Source organism: Pipistrellus hanaki (assembly GCF_964339955.1).
Source record: "Pipistrellus hanaki genome assembly, chromosome: 1".
Classification (NCBI taxonomy): Eukaryota; Metazoa; Chordata; class Mammalia; order Chiroptera; family Vespertilionidae; genus Pipistrellus; species Pipistrellus hanaki.
Window position 1 is genome coordinate 6546366 of NC_140503.1, and position 15682 is coordinate 6562047.

Sequence of the window (15682 nt, forward strand, 5' to 3'; positions counted from 1 at the left end):
GGAGCCCCCGTGACAATGCAAGCCCCTCTCCTCTGCCCGGGAAGGCTAGCAACTCGGCCTGCTGGCGCCTGATTGGCCGAGCGGGCTTGGCGACGGGGGCTCCTGGCCGCTGATTGGCCCGGGCCGCTCGGGCTGTTTCCTAGCTATGAAGACCGAGGCTAATAAACGTTCTCCTGTGGACGGGGATGCTCGCAGCCATGATTTTTTGAGGCTTTCTTGACGTCCCTGGTTGCTGCGGGTCCTCCTGTTGGGGGGCTCCCGAATCTGGGGCGCCGTGCACGCTCCCCGAGCTATCAGTGGGGTGTTCTTGTCTCCCGTACAGTATCTGACATGTTGGGGCTCCCCCCTCCACCCCCCCGCCGTGAGCCCCCAAAGCCCACTTTGTCCCCGGAGCCCGTGGATCTGTGCACGAGCCCGGGGTGCGGGGTCTCTCGTGGCCTGGTGGCCCCTGGTCGCCGCCCCTGTCACCAGCCGTTGCTTTTCCAAACAGCCGTGCCCCTAAATCTCTGCCCCAGGACACCCCCGTCTGTGCAACAGCCGCCCGAAGGACCGCGGGGCCTGGGAGGGGTGCGGTGGGGTGGGGGGCGCTCTCTGAAGCTGCTCCCCACCCATTCCGGGACGGGCGCCGCTGTTCCAACCCGACCCCTCCGCGGGGCCCCCCTCCCTCGCCCCCCTTAGGGACCCATCACTCACGCTCACCCCTCTTCTGTCACCAGGCGCTCCCGTCCTTGCCCTCCCGGCTGGCACCCACCTGTCACCCTAAGATAGATCCTTAGTCCCTTTCAACAGCGTTCTGACCTTTGCGGGAGGACATTTGATTGACGGCCCTGCCCGCGGGGCCCCTCGATGTCCGGCCGAGCTGCCGCCGAGCGCCGCGGCCACCTGTTCGGGATCGGATCTCCGGTGCCAGGTCCCGGCGCGGGGCGTGCGAGCCCTGCTCTGCGGCAACATGTGTCCCTGCCCGTCTCCCGGGGCTGTGCGGGGGGGGGGGTGGTGGTGGTGGTGGTGGTGGTGGTGGTGGAGGGGGTGCTGCCTGCCAAAGTGAACGTATGGGCATGTCATCTCGAATTTTTTTGGGGGGGTTACCCCATTTATTTTTGGGGGGTTACCCCATTCATGTCCAGGTGGGACACAGACCTCGGAAAGTACTGTCCCCAGAGGGACAAAGCTCCCTGCTTCGAATCCTCATTACAATCCCGTTACTTAGGGGGGGACGACCGCCTTGCGAACGTGGAGAAATGTGCCCCCTAGCAGAGGACCGGGTACTGCAGGCTCTGGGTACGCGGGCTGTAAAGCGGCAGAGCCTCGACTCAAAACCCGTTTTTCCCCTCTTTTGGGCTTATTTTATTTTATATTTTATCTTATTTTATTTTATCATCTTATCTTATTTTATTTTTCTGAGTCGAAGGCGCTGCGCCTAGCGTTCCGCGCCTAAGGGGACCCATCGGAAACGGGTGGGTGGGCTGACAGGCGCCGATGTCCATTCGGGAATCGGTCATCGTGCCCGGGGTTTTATTTTCCAGGACAAATCCGCGGACAGCGTCCTTTTCTTTCCCGGAGATGCCTCCTCTCACGGAGGTTCCGAAAAAGCCAGGTGCATTGCCCCGCTACCCCTGGAGCACCCCGCTCTCACCCTCTGCCCACCCGAGAAAAAAAAAGAAAATAATACCCCTGGCCCACCCGCATCTCAGAAAATGAAAAATGGTGCCCACCCACGGCCCTGGTGGCGATCGGGGGGCTCGCGAAGGGGAAAAAAAGGAAAAACCACCGTGAGCCTTGGGTGTTGGTCATGGCGGCGAGGGGCACTGCGGCAGAATTTTTTCCTCCCTTCTTTGCTGCAATCTGGGTGCGGCCGGAGCAATTTGTCATCGCATCTGGGGGGCTCATTTTTCCAGCCAATCGCTCTCGGAGAAATGAGCGCATTGCAGCAGAATGCGCTGACGTCAGAGACCACCCCTCCTGCGCCTCCATATAAACCCCACCCAGCCGGCCCCTAGCGCAGACGGCGACGAGCGGGCTGGAGCGCGCCTGGCCTCCGCGGCCTGGGCCGCCGCTCCCCCGAAGACTCCGGGGCGCCCACGCGAGAACCTCCCCAGCCAGGTGAGTCGTGGGCCATCCTTGGCGGAAAGGATGTGCAAAATCAGAGCCTCACACCCTCCACCCGCGTCCCTCCATCCGGGCCGGCCGCTGTCCTCCTGGACACGCCGAAGGACACGGCCGCCGGGACCTGCTCCCGAAGGTGGCCGCCGCGCCCGGTCCCGAGCATCGGCCACCCAACGCTGTCAGGAAGGGGAATCTCGAGGCACATTTTTTTTTTGGGGGGGAATCAGGGCCCCATTTTTTTTCGTCCAGCTCATGAAGGTTAGGGAGGGTGGAGGGGGCTGAAATGAAGAGGAGAGGGAGGAATCGGACCCATACCGATGTCAGAATCCCGTGTCCCGTAGTCACCGGGGTCCAAAAACCCCGATTTTTCTGTCTTGAAAGCTCCCGTGAGCACCCCCAAGGGTGGGAGATATGGCGGCCGACGCATTCTGCATGCCCCGCGGATTAGGGGGGAAAAGCACCCGAAGAAAAAGGCCTCCCCCCGGTTTCTGGGGAGCATGTTGGTGGCCGGTGGGTGTGAGGAGTCGAGGTTCTTGCCCGGGAGGGGTTCCCGATGCAAACACACAGATTTTAGTGCAGGGCCCGCTTTGGTGCAAAAAGAAAAAAGAAAAAAAAAAAGAAAAGAAAAGAAAAAAAGGGTAAAATTTCTAACGGAAATCATGTGGTTTTTTCGCCCCGATAAACCTCCTTGGTAACGGTAGAGAGAGATGGCGCCCAAGTGAAAACCTGCCCGAAGCCCCCCGGTGGTCCGTTCTGCAGGAAGGCGGGTGGAGGGAGGGCCATGTAACGGGGGTCACTGGCGGAGTAAGAAAAAAAAGGGGTGGGGGGCTGGCGTGGAGAGAAGGCTGTGTCTTTGGGTCTGGGAAGCAAGAGGGGAGAGAGAGAGGAAAAAAAAAAAACGGAAAAGGGGGTGTGTTTGGGAGGTCTGGGTTGCGGGGGGGTCCGGGGGTGCTTTCGGCATTGCGCGGATGGTCTCTGGAAGGTTCTGACATGTTGCGGGCTTTTGATTTTTGCTAAAGTCGCCGTTTGCCGTTTCCTTTGTCCCTGTCAAGCCCCCCCAATGCCGCCCCCTCCCCACTCAGGGATGGCGGGCTGTATGTGAGTGTGTGTGAGAGTGTGTGTGTATGTGTGTGTGCATGCGTGTGTGTGTGGGGGGGCGCTAGCGGGTTGCTACGTGGCAGGTTTCTGGAATGTTTCCTCGGCGGCCGCCAGAGGGCGCTGGCGGCACTGCGGAATTTTGGGGGGCGGGGTGGGGAGGGGAGGTGGCCTTTGTTCTTCTGCTGGAGGGGGTCAGGCGTGAGGTTTTTTCTGGAGAATTCTGCATTCATTATACCTACGTGGGCGATGTTTTAAGATTCCCGTAAAACGGCCGCCGGGAGGAGACGCCCCGATCCACGCGCGCTGGTGGCGTGCCTCGGGGGTCGTGGAAATGCGTGGACGCGGATTCGTTTATTGCATTTGGTATTTTTTTTCTTTTTCGGTTTGAGGATCTCGGGAAAGGTGTGGCTCCTTTGAGTGGGATGAAGAGGCCATGCAGTTGTCCATGAGGCGCCATGGTGCGGGGTCTTGGGATTCTTGCGGGGGAGTCGGGAGGCGAGATGGGGAGGGGGGCAGTGGGTGGTTTGGACGAGTTTCGGTGGTTCTGGCCGCCTTTATATTATTTTGTAGCAATACCATATTTTTTTGTGTCCAGAGACCGCTGAAAAGAGTGAGAGTGTTGTATCGAGAAGCGGGTCTTTTACGTTTTAATTCGTTTAATTGGACCTACGGAAGGTCGGGGCGAAGCTTTCTGCGTTTTTACTTATTAAAAGTGGAATTGTGTTCTGGAAAGACCCTTTTGGCGAGTGTTTTCTTGGTATCCTCATGCCTTTTTTTTGGTGACCCCCCCACTGCAGCGGGAGTGAGGGTGCTGCCGCATGCCTACAGGTGGATGCTGGCTGGTGATGGCGCGCCTGCGTTTGAGGGGACTTAGCGGTCTTGTTGGTGAGCTGGGGTGGGCTGCAGTGCCCACCCTCCCAGCCTGAGACCTGTTGGCGCGCTCCCGCCCATCCTGTGCCAGCTGTTGCCCTGGCAGCTGCGGGCCAGGGAGGGGAGGGGCGAGAGGCGCCCTCCGCAGGTGGCTGTGCTCTTGGGCTCTGGAGCTGACTGTGCGCCCCCTAGCGGTCCGCGCCTGCAAATGGTCTCAGCCCGCCAAACCGGGCTGGAGTTTGCGCGTGCGCACACAGTTAACACTTGTGTCCTGTCAATCAAGTCCTCCTTACCCCCTCCCACTTCTCTCCCTCCTCCCCTCCCACTTCTCTCCCTCCTCCCCTCCCACTTCTCTCCCTCCTCCCCTCCCACTTCTCTCCCTCCTCCCCCTCCCATTTCTGCTCTCCCTCCTCCCCCTCCCATTTCTCCCGCCTCTCTGACCCCTCCCATTTCTCCCCTTCCCCCTCCCCTCCCCTTTCCCTCATCCCCCCCCTTTTACCCCTCCTCTCTCAGATTCCTCCCTCCCTCTGTACCCCTCCCACCTCCCTCCTCACTCCTCCCTCCTCCCTCCTCACCCCTCCCTCTTCCTTTCTCTTCCACTGCCCCTTCCTTTCCCTCCGACTGCCCCCTCCCTCTCTCTGCTGTTCCCTCGCTGGCCATTAGAGGTCATCAAGATGGATTCTAACCTGGCCCCCTCCCACGCCATAGGTTCTCTCTTCAGGATGACATCACCATTCACCTCCGTCTTCAAGGACCACCTGTGGATGCCCAGCTGATGCCAAGGTGCTCGCTGCTCACTCATCTCCACCGAATGGTATGCAACTCCTCATGGCGGTTTATGTACAACATGGCGGCCAAGCCCACCCTGCCCCCCTCCTCCCACTCCCCCAGACCCACAAGCAATTAAAGGACAATTTTAACTTTTAACTAATTAGTTTTAGTTATAATTAACTCATTTAAATTTTAATTAATACATCGAATTGGGCTTTTACGTGATGCTTTTAACCTTTGATCAATTGCAGAAGACATCAGGAGCAGCCATTTTTGGATCCCACCTGCACACCAAGCAGCCCCTGACCGAGACCCCCCAGGACCAGGACCACTGAGGCCCAAGAGGACCAGAACGGACCAACCAGCTGCTCCTCTCGGCGAAAGACTTAGTCCAATGCCCTAGTGAGGGGGCATTGGGCGTTAACCCCTGACCTCTGCTATGCTTGTGCCTATTGCTTACGAATAATTTCCTGTAAGTCTCTGCTTGTGTTAATACGCCAGCGACCTGGAGTGTTCCCCTCCCCAAGGAGGTGTCAGCGTTTCTCCGCTGACCCTATTGTTGCCCGGACGATGTCCTGAATTAGAAGGATCCCTTTGGGAACTTCTCAGGAGGGGGACCTGGGCCAAGGGCTCCGCCAGCATCTCCCTGGAATTCCCAAGCCGTGGTGGGCTTGTGGAATGCGCATGAGCCCTGACGTCATGGGCGTCCCTGCCCTGTTTTTTTTTGGGGGAACAGCATGAGAAGAGCAGCCTCCTAGGGCCGTTGTGAGTATTCAATGAGCCAAATTCGCCGGGCGCAGAGGGGTGTTCAGCCAGCGTTTGTTGAAAGTCTGGTAGGTCAGTCCCTCCTCACCAGTGTCACCTGTCTTAACGTCTCTTGTTTATTTTCCCGCAGCGCTCCGACAGCCCCTGCCCGCGGGGCTCTGCGGCACAGGTAGGGCGCCGCCAGGAAGGGTGACGGGCCGACCCGGACAGGAACATCCATGATGCAGGCAGTCATTTGCAGAGCACTTTCATGTGATCTTTGAACATGTTATTTCCATGTCAGACACATAGGTGATGACCATCTACAGATAAGAATGAATTTGGTCTTGGCTTGAGTCACTGTATGAAGGCGGGTGAGGGTTGAACGCCCTTCGAGGGGACAGGGTGTGTTCCCATGTACAGCGAGGGCCCTGAGGCTGGAGGAACGTTAAGTATGTTGTCCTCCTGCTGGCAAGGCGAGGGGTCCGAGTTGGACCCTGGGTGACATTGTAGCTACCTCTGACCCCCCCTGGCCTGGAGTTTAGATGAAGAGTTCTTAATTTCTAATCAAACATTTGACAGCGGGACGGTCTGCTTGAAATCCCGGCTGCCTAGGGTGGTCTTGGGGGGGTCTGGGGTGGCCCCAATGCTGCTACCATGTGCTGGCTGCACCTCCATAATGGGGTGACCTTTCACAAGTTACACTTAACTTTCTCCAGGTCTCAGTTCCTTTCACGGTCTAAATGAGGATTTAAAAAACAAAACAAAACAAAAAACCCCCACCCACCTTTATCCACAGCACTCGTGCTTTTGAAGACCAAATGATGTAACGGCTAGGAAAGTGCTTTGTAAATTGCTGTGACAATTAAGGTCCTTAACACTCTGGATTGTTCGCATGCCCTCATAACCGGGCTAGCACCCAGTAGGTGCTGCGAGTGTGTGCGCTCCGTAAATAAATTTCAAAATGAATAGAAACAGAATTAGTTCGACAAACCTTTGCTGAACACCGACAAACATGCCCAGCACCCCAGGCCTGGTACGTGACCCAGAGATGATGCAAACAGCCTCTCGGAAGCTAATTGGGGTCCTCGTTTGACCAGCACTTTTTTTTCGTCCCCTTTTAAGCCACGCAGTTTTGTCCAGACAAGACAAAACCAGTCCAGGCCGCTTTGAGGAGCCCGGCGCTGCGTGGACAATGGCTCCCGGGCCTCTGAAAGGGCCTGATTGGATTATACGGCAAATGGAGGTGGAAGGGTGGCTCGGAAGGTGACGAATGAAGGGGGCGGAGCCCCGCCTGAGTTAATCCGGGCTATTAGGGGGCACCCCTTTGTCTTCCGGAGGCTTTTGCCACCGCCTTGGACGTCCTTTTCATGTAAGGACGCATAATTTGTGGTCAGAGAAATCCAGGCCCCAGTGAGATTGAGTGGGCTGTGAGCTCAGGCCCCCCACTCCCAGTGGACATTGACTTCTTTCGGCATTTGTCGATTCATTTGAAACTCACAACTCCCTGTCCCGACCCGGGGCTGGCCTCGGGCCTCTCAGGGGACTGAGGCTGTCAAGGGGCCCTAAAGATTGGGGTTTTTACCCCATTTGCACCCCCCTTGCCTCTTGCGATGTAAACGAAGAGGTGTCCTCTGCACTGGTCACTCCGTCTCACCTCCAGCCTCCTCCCGTGACCCCCTCCAGCTTCCTCACTGCTCTCTCCGCAGCCTGGGCCTCCGGCTCCTCCTGTCCGCCTGTCTGGCCACTACCGTCTCTCTCTCTCTTTCCTTTCGCAGCCAAGCTTCTCCAAAGGCCTGTCTCCACTTGCTGTCTTCCTTCCTCACCTCCAATTTCCTCTCCAGCCCACTGCTTCCCGCCTTCACTCCGCCGAGCGGCCTCCGACTTAAGGTAATGAGTTTTCTGTAGCTCACACCTGGACAGTTCCAGCTCACAGGCACCGACACATTTCAGGCTTCCTCTTGACACGCACTCCCTCTAGACACGACAGGGGCACATCCCTTCTCGTAGGACCTCACGTAGCCAGAGCCCCGGGCTTCTGGAACTTGCCTCTCATCCATCTCCCCTTGGGGTTGAGTCCTGGCTTAACCCACCTGGTTAGTTAAGCTGAGTTCCCGCGGTAGGTTAGTTTCTGCGAGCCACTTTTTCTCAGTTGCAAAATAGGATCAATCATGTTCACCTGGCAGGTCCGAGAGAACCGTCTCGCAGGTAAGAACCAGACTCTCTCGGAGGGACTTGAAATAAGCTCATGAAAGTATTGGTGAGAAAATTCAATTAGAGTCACCATCAGATTTTCTTACAGGTAGCGTTCCCATGGGGAGGACCACAGAGGAGAAAGAGGTGGAGGGGAAGGGGGAGGAGGGTTAGCTGGGTGGGGAGAGAAAGAAAAGAATGAGAAAAGGCCCCGAAGACAATGCAAGCAGGGAAGGGGACTTAGAAAATATTAACACGGACGGAAAACACATCCACGGGAGGGTTTCCTGCAGGGTTGGGGTTGGGCTAAAATAAACAGGAAAAGGGTTTTAAATGAATGGTCCCAGTGACACGTCCCAGGAAGCTTTCAAATCAAATTGCCCCGTTTTGGGGGGTTTTAACTCCTATCGAGTTTAACCTCTTTTACCCGCCTTCATCCCGGCTGAACCCCCCCTGGCCCCTTAGCTGGTGATTAAGTCCTGAAGGTACACATGGCCTTTCAGAGAATTGAATGGCCCGCAGAAAGGGCCCTGCCCCTCCCCCAGCTGTGTTTTTCAGTCTCCTTGCACTTTCCGCCCTTTTCCCCTAATGAACACGGGCCTGGGCTTGGACCTTGTCAAGGAAGAGGCTGCGGACGCTAATGAGGGAGCTGCTGGGCTCCAGGGTTCCTCCGAAGGGGCCTTCTTTGTCTGAGGAGGAAAAACACTCTGATTATCATAATGAGGTGAACCAGCGTCTGCGGGGCAGAGGCGGGGGTCCCAGGGCCACCCTCGTAATTTCGGGGGCCGGGGCCCAGGTTTCCTTTGCTCCTCGTTGAAGCCTTGGCAAGGCCCAGGGAGCTGGGCAGACCGTGGAAGGAGGCGGCTGTGGGGACAGGCCTGCTTTGCAGAAAGTTCCTCTGTTGGGCCCTGCGGGCAGCTCAGCTGCATGGGGCTGGGGGCTGCCTGCCTGCGGGATTCACTCTCAGAGGAGGACCCCGGGGTGCAGGGCTCCCACTCCCAGCATGCCACTGGTTTCAGCATCCACTGGACAGGAAAAGCATGCCACGTCACAGGTGTAGGACCCGTGGGATTCACACAAAGGCACCCCCTCCCCCCCCGGAGGGCATGGTTTGGGGTTCACATGTTGGTCCCATTTTGATTAGTAGAAAACTTTCCCCTCTTCCCAAGTTAGCAAAACCAGCTCTCCTCTAGCCCCCCAATTAAAAGGGTGAGGCCCTGCCTTAGAGGTGCCCCACTAGGGGAACAGAATAAAACTAGAGGAAAAGAATAGAACAATTTCTGGGGTTTCTACAGGAGAGGATACATTTTAAAGAGAGAGGGAAAAATCCAGAGGACTCCTCCCACCTCAAATTCATACTGGTCATTCACACACGAGCCCAAGGTCACCAGTAGTTCAGCATTGGCGCGCCTGAGGAGGGGTGGGAGGCATTGGTTGGCCAGGATCTTGGGGGTTTGTGTTATTCCTGGAGCCCCGACCGCCTGGCCCTCGGGGAAACTGGCTCCCACATCCCCTCCTGGCCAACTGGTCTTCGGCTTTTCACCAGCAAAAGGGTCCGAGCTCATGGCTCCCTTGAGTGTAGGGGGCCAGTGGGACCCTCCGTCCCACTCTTCCAGCTCAGAGGTCTTGGGTGACTCTCTGGGTTGACCCCTGACCTCCAGAGCCCACTCTTGCATCCCTCCTTCAGTCAGCCTTGGCGGGAAACTAGAGGATGAGTAGGATCTAGAGATGCTCCCCCTTCTCCAGCTGTTCTCCGCTCTGTTTTCTATTTTCACTTGTTCCCACCTCTGTTCTTCATGCCACCTTCTCTCCTCCCTCCCCTCTCCCCTCCCCCCTCCCCCGCCACTCCCTAACCCAGTGTTCTGGGGGTGTGCCCTAGGCCAGCCCACATCTCCTTTGGGTGTCCCAGCACCCGCCTGGCATACGTGGGGCTCGGTAAAAGTATGTGGGATGTCGGTTTTGCTTGGTCAGGTGAGTCAATGAAGGACCTCGGCTGTGCTAGCGGAGTCGCAGGGACGCTAGGAGGTCACATCTAGATCCAAAGGGCGGAGAGCGGATTTCGATTTAGGGGGGGGCGGGCACCCCAGCTTGAGCAGGGGCCTTGCCAGTCTTGCCCCTTCATTCACTCACGCGGCCAACCCTTCATCCACAGTTGATCGTTGCTGAGTTAGCCCATCGCCCGGCCGGTCCTAGCACCCGCCACGATAGCGGGTCCCTTGATGGCCTCTGCCCTCGGGAGGGCGAGCCGGGGGGTGTCACTGCCAAGGGCGGCCTTTGGCCTACCATACTGGCATCGAGACAGCTCTGTAGAAGGCAGAACAGGGGGACTGTGTGAGGGGCTGGCCTGGTTTGCCGTTGGGCCACGTGGCCGGTGACCTTGACGTAGCCAGTCCCTCCTGCCCTCTCTGCCGCCCCCGTTCAGCAGTAGCTGAATGCACCCCGGAATGTGGTATGTGTACCCTTGGGCTCTGGCCACATGGTCTCCCTCTTGAGTTGGGCGTCCCTGAGCTGGACCCCTCCCTCCATGATACCTGCCTCCAGCCTGGAGCTAACTCTAGCTCCTTTCTTTGGCTGGGAACCTCCAGGGAGCTCCGCAGGCGCTGCCTCTGCTTGGCTGCCTACCTGTCTGCTCTACCTGGCGGCTCCTCCCCTGCTCTGTTGCCCACTTGAGTTCTGCTTTGCCCCTTCTCTGTGCCCGCCTCCCCCTGTGGGCCTCGGCTGCTCGCCCCCTGACTTACATGGTAGCTACCTGCCCCTGCTGCTCCGCCGCCCACCTTTCACCTCTGGCCCTGCTGCTGGGGTCCAGACACCCCTCCGCCCAAGGAGCCATTTCTGCCCCCTGCTGCCCAGGTTGCTAACAGGCCCCCAGAGCCTATGGGACAAGCCCCTGCTGGCATGCTACCTCCCGCAAACATCCTCAAATGCCCACTCCCCTTTGCCTGGCTGCCCAGGGTCTGCCTGACCTTCGGTCCTGTCTCCTTCCCTCACCGCTCCCTTGTTGTACCCAAGCAGGTGACCCATGGCCCGCCCCGCCCCCGGGAGTCCCTGGCCCTGCTCCCCTCACGCCACCCCGAGTCTCCAGTTGGGTTGGGAGCTGCCACCCAGGCCTTTGGCTTTTCCCATCGCCGCTCACTCCCACGAGCCACCTCCCTCCATGAGACCCAGACTTCTGGTGAGACGGGGCTCTGCGTCTTCTTGAGGTGTGGCTTTCCTGGGGGGCTGGCCTCGCTGTATCCTAACTTCCTGTCTCTCCCCAAGGTTGACCCGGGGCCGGGTCAGCTGAAGACCTGACTGAAGAGCCCCCGAGGACAGCGCCCTGGACCAAGCCCTCCTTCCCAGCAGCCTCCGTCCTGGGTGAGTGTTTTTGCTTTTTTTTCAAACACCACGATTGCATTCAGTCCACCTCACATTTAGGTACACATTTAGCTTGGGGGGCTGGGGGTCACTCCCTTCTACTCCAACTCGGGGCCTGGGGACCTGGCTGCTGCCTGGAGCCCCACCAAACCAGCGTGAGGCGGGGCCGCCCTGGATGACCGGACGCTGTGGGCCCCCCTGCACGGTAAGTGAGGCGCCCAGCTCTGGCCTGGGCCCCGAGAAGAGCACTGGGTGGGTCAGGCACATAATAGGCCTCCACAAAGCCTCACTGAGCATGTCCATGAGATGAATACGGTGCATCTGCTCTCTCGAGCTGCCCCCCCCCCCCCACACACACACTTTGGGAGACGGAGCAGGAGGAAAGCCTGTCTGCTCCGCAGCTCGAAAAACATTTCTGCCCCACGCCATGGCAACCCGTCCCTGGGAGAAGGCCGGCCCCTCGCCCACGAGGCTTTGATAATGATAATGTCCTTTCATCAGACGGTGGTTTTGAGCGAGGTCTTCTCTTGGCCTCGTTCCCTTCCCCCGAAATGGCAGCGGGACGGGGATGTTTACAGTGCTTGTTTACACACCATCAGCGATGGCGGGCAAGGAGGAGAAGGCGGGTCGCAGCCACACGCCAGCCCGGGTGTCACCCCTTTTCTCTGCGGTTCACCCGCTCCTGCCATCCCGGGCGCTCAGGGTGGGGTCCCTCGGCTGGGGTGGAGATGAGATCATCCTTCAGGCCCAGAGGGTCCACGTGGGTGTCCCGGGAGGCCCCACACCACGGTGGGGACAGCTGAGCAAGGTGACAGGAGGAGAAGAGGCTTCTGGGGTCCTGGTGGCCACGTTCAGGAGGGGGGCAAGCCTGAGTCCCATGGGTCGGGGAGCCTGGGGGTTTTCGGCCCAGGGGGGCCGTCCTGGTGACGGCTGAGCTGCTGGGTGAAGGATGAGGGAGACCTGTAGGCCGGGGGGAATCTGATTCCGTCCCCCAGATGCCAACACTCCCTGCTATTTGAGATGGGTCCTTGGGGTCCCACGCAGCACCCACAATCCCCGAATGCTTTTTTTTTTTTTGAGGGCATTTTCAGAGCAGCTCCTTCCTAGCCCCGCCTCCTCCCCCCAATGGAAACGGGGTGCGGATATTGAAATAAAACCCATCCGTGCAGGCAGAGAGGGGCTGAGGGCTGCGGGCATGGGCACTGCTGCCCGTGTGTGCTAGTTCTCGCTCCTGGGGGAGCCCGCAGGCTGGAGAGAGGTGGGGTGTGTGTGTGTGCCCAGGGCTAAGCCCCAGGAAGATGTGCCCTGTGATATTTACCCCGAGGCTGGCATTTGCCAAGCCACCTGCAGACAGGGGGCCGAGGAAGGCGGGCTGGGCGGGAACTTTACACAGAACCCCCGGGGGGCTCCATCTGGATCTTATCCCAGAGATCCGGGGAGCCAGTCTGAGCCAGAGGCCCAGGGCTTCTAGACTCTTCCTTAGGGCTATCCAGGTCTCCTTCAAGGTGGGCTGAGTCGAGGGGCAGAGTCAAGATGAGAGCAAGTGCCCAGCCAGCTCCAGACTTTGGCCCTCACCCTGCTCCGTAGTTTGGGTGGGGTGGTCGGGCTTTGGGCCTCCCTGCATTTCAGGTACCCTTGAGAATGGTCAATTCCAGGCAAATGCACATTTTGGGGTTTGTGTGGCATAAAAACAAAATAGGTAATAATAGATCAAATTCTCAGTTAGAGAAGTTCGACCTGTTGAATGGCAGCCTCCGGGGTCTCCGCCCTTGTGCCCCCCCTGACTTGTGATGCAAACCCCAAAATGCTTTTCCAAGCACCTTTCTCCAAGCAACGTCCAAACCCGGCCAGGCCAAGGGCCGCTCGATGCACGTGCTCCTTATTCACTCATGAACATGCCGAAACATAGATGTGGTTTTTACGTGCCGTTTGACTTCCAGAGAGAAAAGGCGAATCTGTCCATCTCTGATGAGCTTGCTAATGAATTTTTCCTTGAAAACAGGAAGATGGCTTTGCATAGAACTTGCACACTTTCCCTTGGAAAGGCAAAAGGAAGGTGGGCTTCCACAGCACTGACCTGAGTTCAGGTTCCAGAGGGTTACAGGGCCGTGGCCGATGTGGAAACCAGCAGGGTTGGCTCAGGGTTTCCGAGTCAGGAAAGGTCTGGAGGAGGGGTCCCCTCTGGTCCCCTCTGGTCCCCAGGCACTGCAGCAGGACAGGAAGGACGGGGAGAGGGGGTCCCCAGTTCCTTTGGGCCCCATAGAGGTGGGGGGACCCCCTACTTTTGCCAAGGCAAGCTGCCCCATCTCTAAGAGGCGCCTCCTGGAGGTGCCCAGACACCCTGCAGTTTCCAGCGCCTCCTTGGTGCCTTGTAGACACTCGAACTCCTATCCCAGTCTCCCCTGGAAAGCGGGCCATTGTTGGGGAGCTCAGGGTGGTTAGAAAGCCTCGGGACATGTCTCTCATTGTCTCCCGGGCCTCCTGCCCGCCCACGTCCTCGCTGGTCACGGGGACCCGGGAGCGGAGCAGGTGCTGGGTGGCTGAGGCCAGGGTGGCCCCACCTTGGGGGGGATGTGTGTGAGAGAGGAGTTAATTAAGGGAGAGGATGGCGGAGGGTATAGACGTGACTCTCTTAATTGCTCTCCAATTTCTTTGGGCTTAGAAAAAAAAATCCAGATGGAGACTTGGTAAATCCCCCACCCCGGGGGCCGGGGCCGGGGAGGGCTCCCCACCACTGGGCTCCGCGCGGTGAATAGGGCCTTTGGCAGGGGCTTAAGGAGGAGACTCTTAGCCGGGGAGCTCCTGGGGGCCGGTTCAGCCGGAACAAAGGCGCGGGCAGAAAGGAATGTGGGGGGGCCCGCGGAGCACAGCCACCTGGGGTAATTGGGAGGGCTGAGTGCAGATGAGTTTTCCCAGGTCCCTGAATGCATTCTTTCAATAGAAGGTGCCTTTTCTTCGGATGAAAAGACGAAAACCTCAATTACCTTCCCCCAGGAGGAGGAGGAGGAGGGTGTGGGAGTGTGTGTGTGTCCCCTCTGCCCCCGCGCCCCTGTGTGTGTGTGTCTTCGGAGACGCAGACAAGGGGCCACACAAAGGCGTGCTTAGCCAGCCATGCCGGCCGCGTGACCCCGGCCCTGCCCGCGCTCCGCATTCTAGGGCTTTCCCTTTGCGAGTTTCTCAGGAGGAAGAATCCCATAAACAAGAATTTGATCAAACTGGGCCCGACGCCCGAGAGACAGCCAGGGAGACAGAATGGGGCCAAGGACAGAGCTCCGGGATGGAAAGTTGGGGAAGGAGGACAGTCCGGGGGCCAGAGGCTGACCGCATGTCTGCCGGCCGCCCGGGGCCGCAGCTGCCTGCCTCCCGCCGCCGCCTGTCCTGGGTGGAGAGAGTCCTTCCTGCCAGGCTAAGAAGTTGGGGGATCCATGGAACTCTGCTGGGGATCAGGAAAGATGGGGGAGCGTCAGCAGGGACCCCGGGAGCAGGGACAGCCCGGAACAAGGGGGCCCGCTGAGATGGAGGGAAAACTGAGCCACCATTGCCCCAGACTGCCCCGAGGGCTGGAGTCCCCTCCCTTGGGACAGAACAAAGTCCCTGAAAGAGAGGAGGGAGTCCCCGGTCTCAGTCTTGGCTGGTGTCTGTGACCACTGGCTTCGGGACCTCAGTTTCCCCATCTGTCAAGTGAGGCAGTGGCCTGTCAGGTATGCATAACCCTTGAGGCAGAAGGAGGAGCCCGGGCACCAGTATTGGCCAGGCCAGGCTCTGCTTTACCAGAGGAGGAGGGGGCAGAGGTGCCAAGTGTCCAGAATGGGGTCCCCACAAGTCTCCTAGCTGGGCACTGGGATGAAGGCACACCCCTGCTACTTGGGACTGGCCAGGGGTCCGAGGAGAGCTTCTTGGGACCCAGGGTCCTGCAGCAGCCCTCAGAGGCCTTTAGGATGCCTGGTTCCAGCCTATGCATAGCACTAGCTCTAGTGGGCCCCTGTCTCCAGCCCTCTGGGACTCAGTGTTCCCATCTGTGAAATGGGCCGGTGCCTAGACACCATGATCTGAATGCCCCTGTTGCTTTGGGACCCTTCCAGCTTCCTCTGTGGTCCTCTGTGGCCTGTTGGTTTGTTTTTGCTGGGTCTTTAGCATCAGGGGCTGGGATCATGGGCCCATGACCTTCCAAGAGGTGTGCCGTAGGGACACGTGAACCAGAGCCCAGGTGGCAGGCCTGGCTGCAAACCTGTCGGCGCCGCTGGCTCCGCTTGACCAGCCTGGCCAGTGGGGCTGCAGCCGGCCTCCCGCTCATCTCCTCGCGAACACAGATGCTAACCGCGCCCACGGCCCGCACTAGTTCCCGGGGACTGTGTCCTGTGGACACTTTTCCAAACTCTGTGGGCGCCGGCCAGTTCCGGGAAACCTCTGGGCAGCGGAGCGGTCCCTGTGTAAGGAGACCGGCCCCCCGCTGCAGCCCCAGGAGGGCGCGGCGGCCACACCTCCCCTGTGGCTCCCCCTGTGCCTTCGGGTCACCAGACCTCTTGGCAACACACGACACCCCCGTTGG

At 58.9% G+C, this 15682-nt stretch overlaps 1 long non-coding RNA gene across 2 annotated transcripts in view; it reads left to right on the forward strand.

The window, feature by feature from the left end:
* The first annotated feature begins 1977 nt into the window (after nucleotides 1–1977).
* The window catches only part of LOC311625680, a 36914-nt gene continuing 23209 nt past the window's right edge, over nucleotides 1978–15682 (forward strand). Inside the window, exons 1-5 of one of the 2 annotated variants that reach the window (XR_014795554.1) lie at nucleotides 1978–2100; nucleotides 4780–4885; nucleotides 5094–5776; nucleotides 7365–10951; nucleotides 11038–11133. This is a non-coding gene — a long non-coding RNA (uncharacterized lncRNA). Of the gene's footprint in view, nucleotides 2101–4779; nucleotides 4886–5093; nucleotides 10952–11037; nucleotides 11134–15682 lie in introns of both variants that reach the window. The other variant, XR_014795553.1, reaches the window with a different exon arrangement.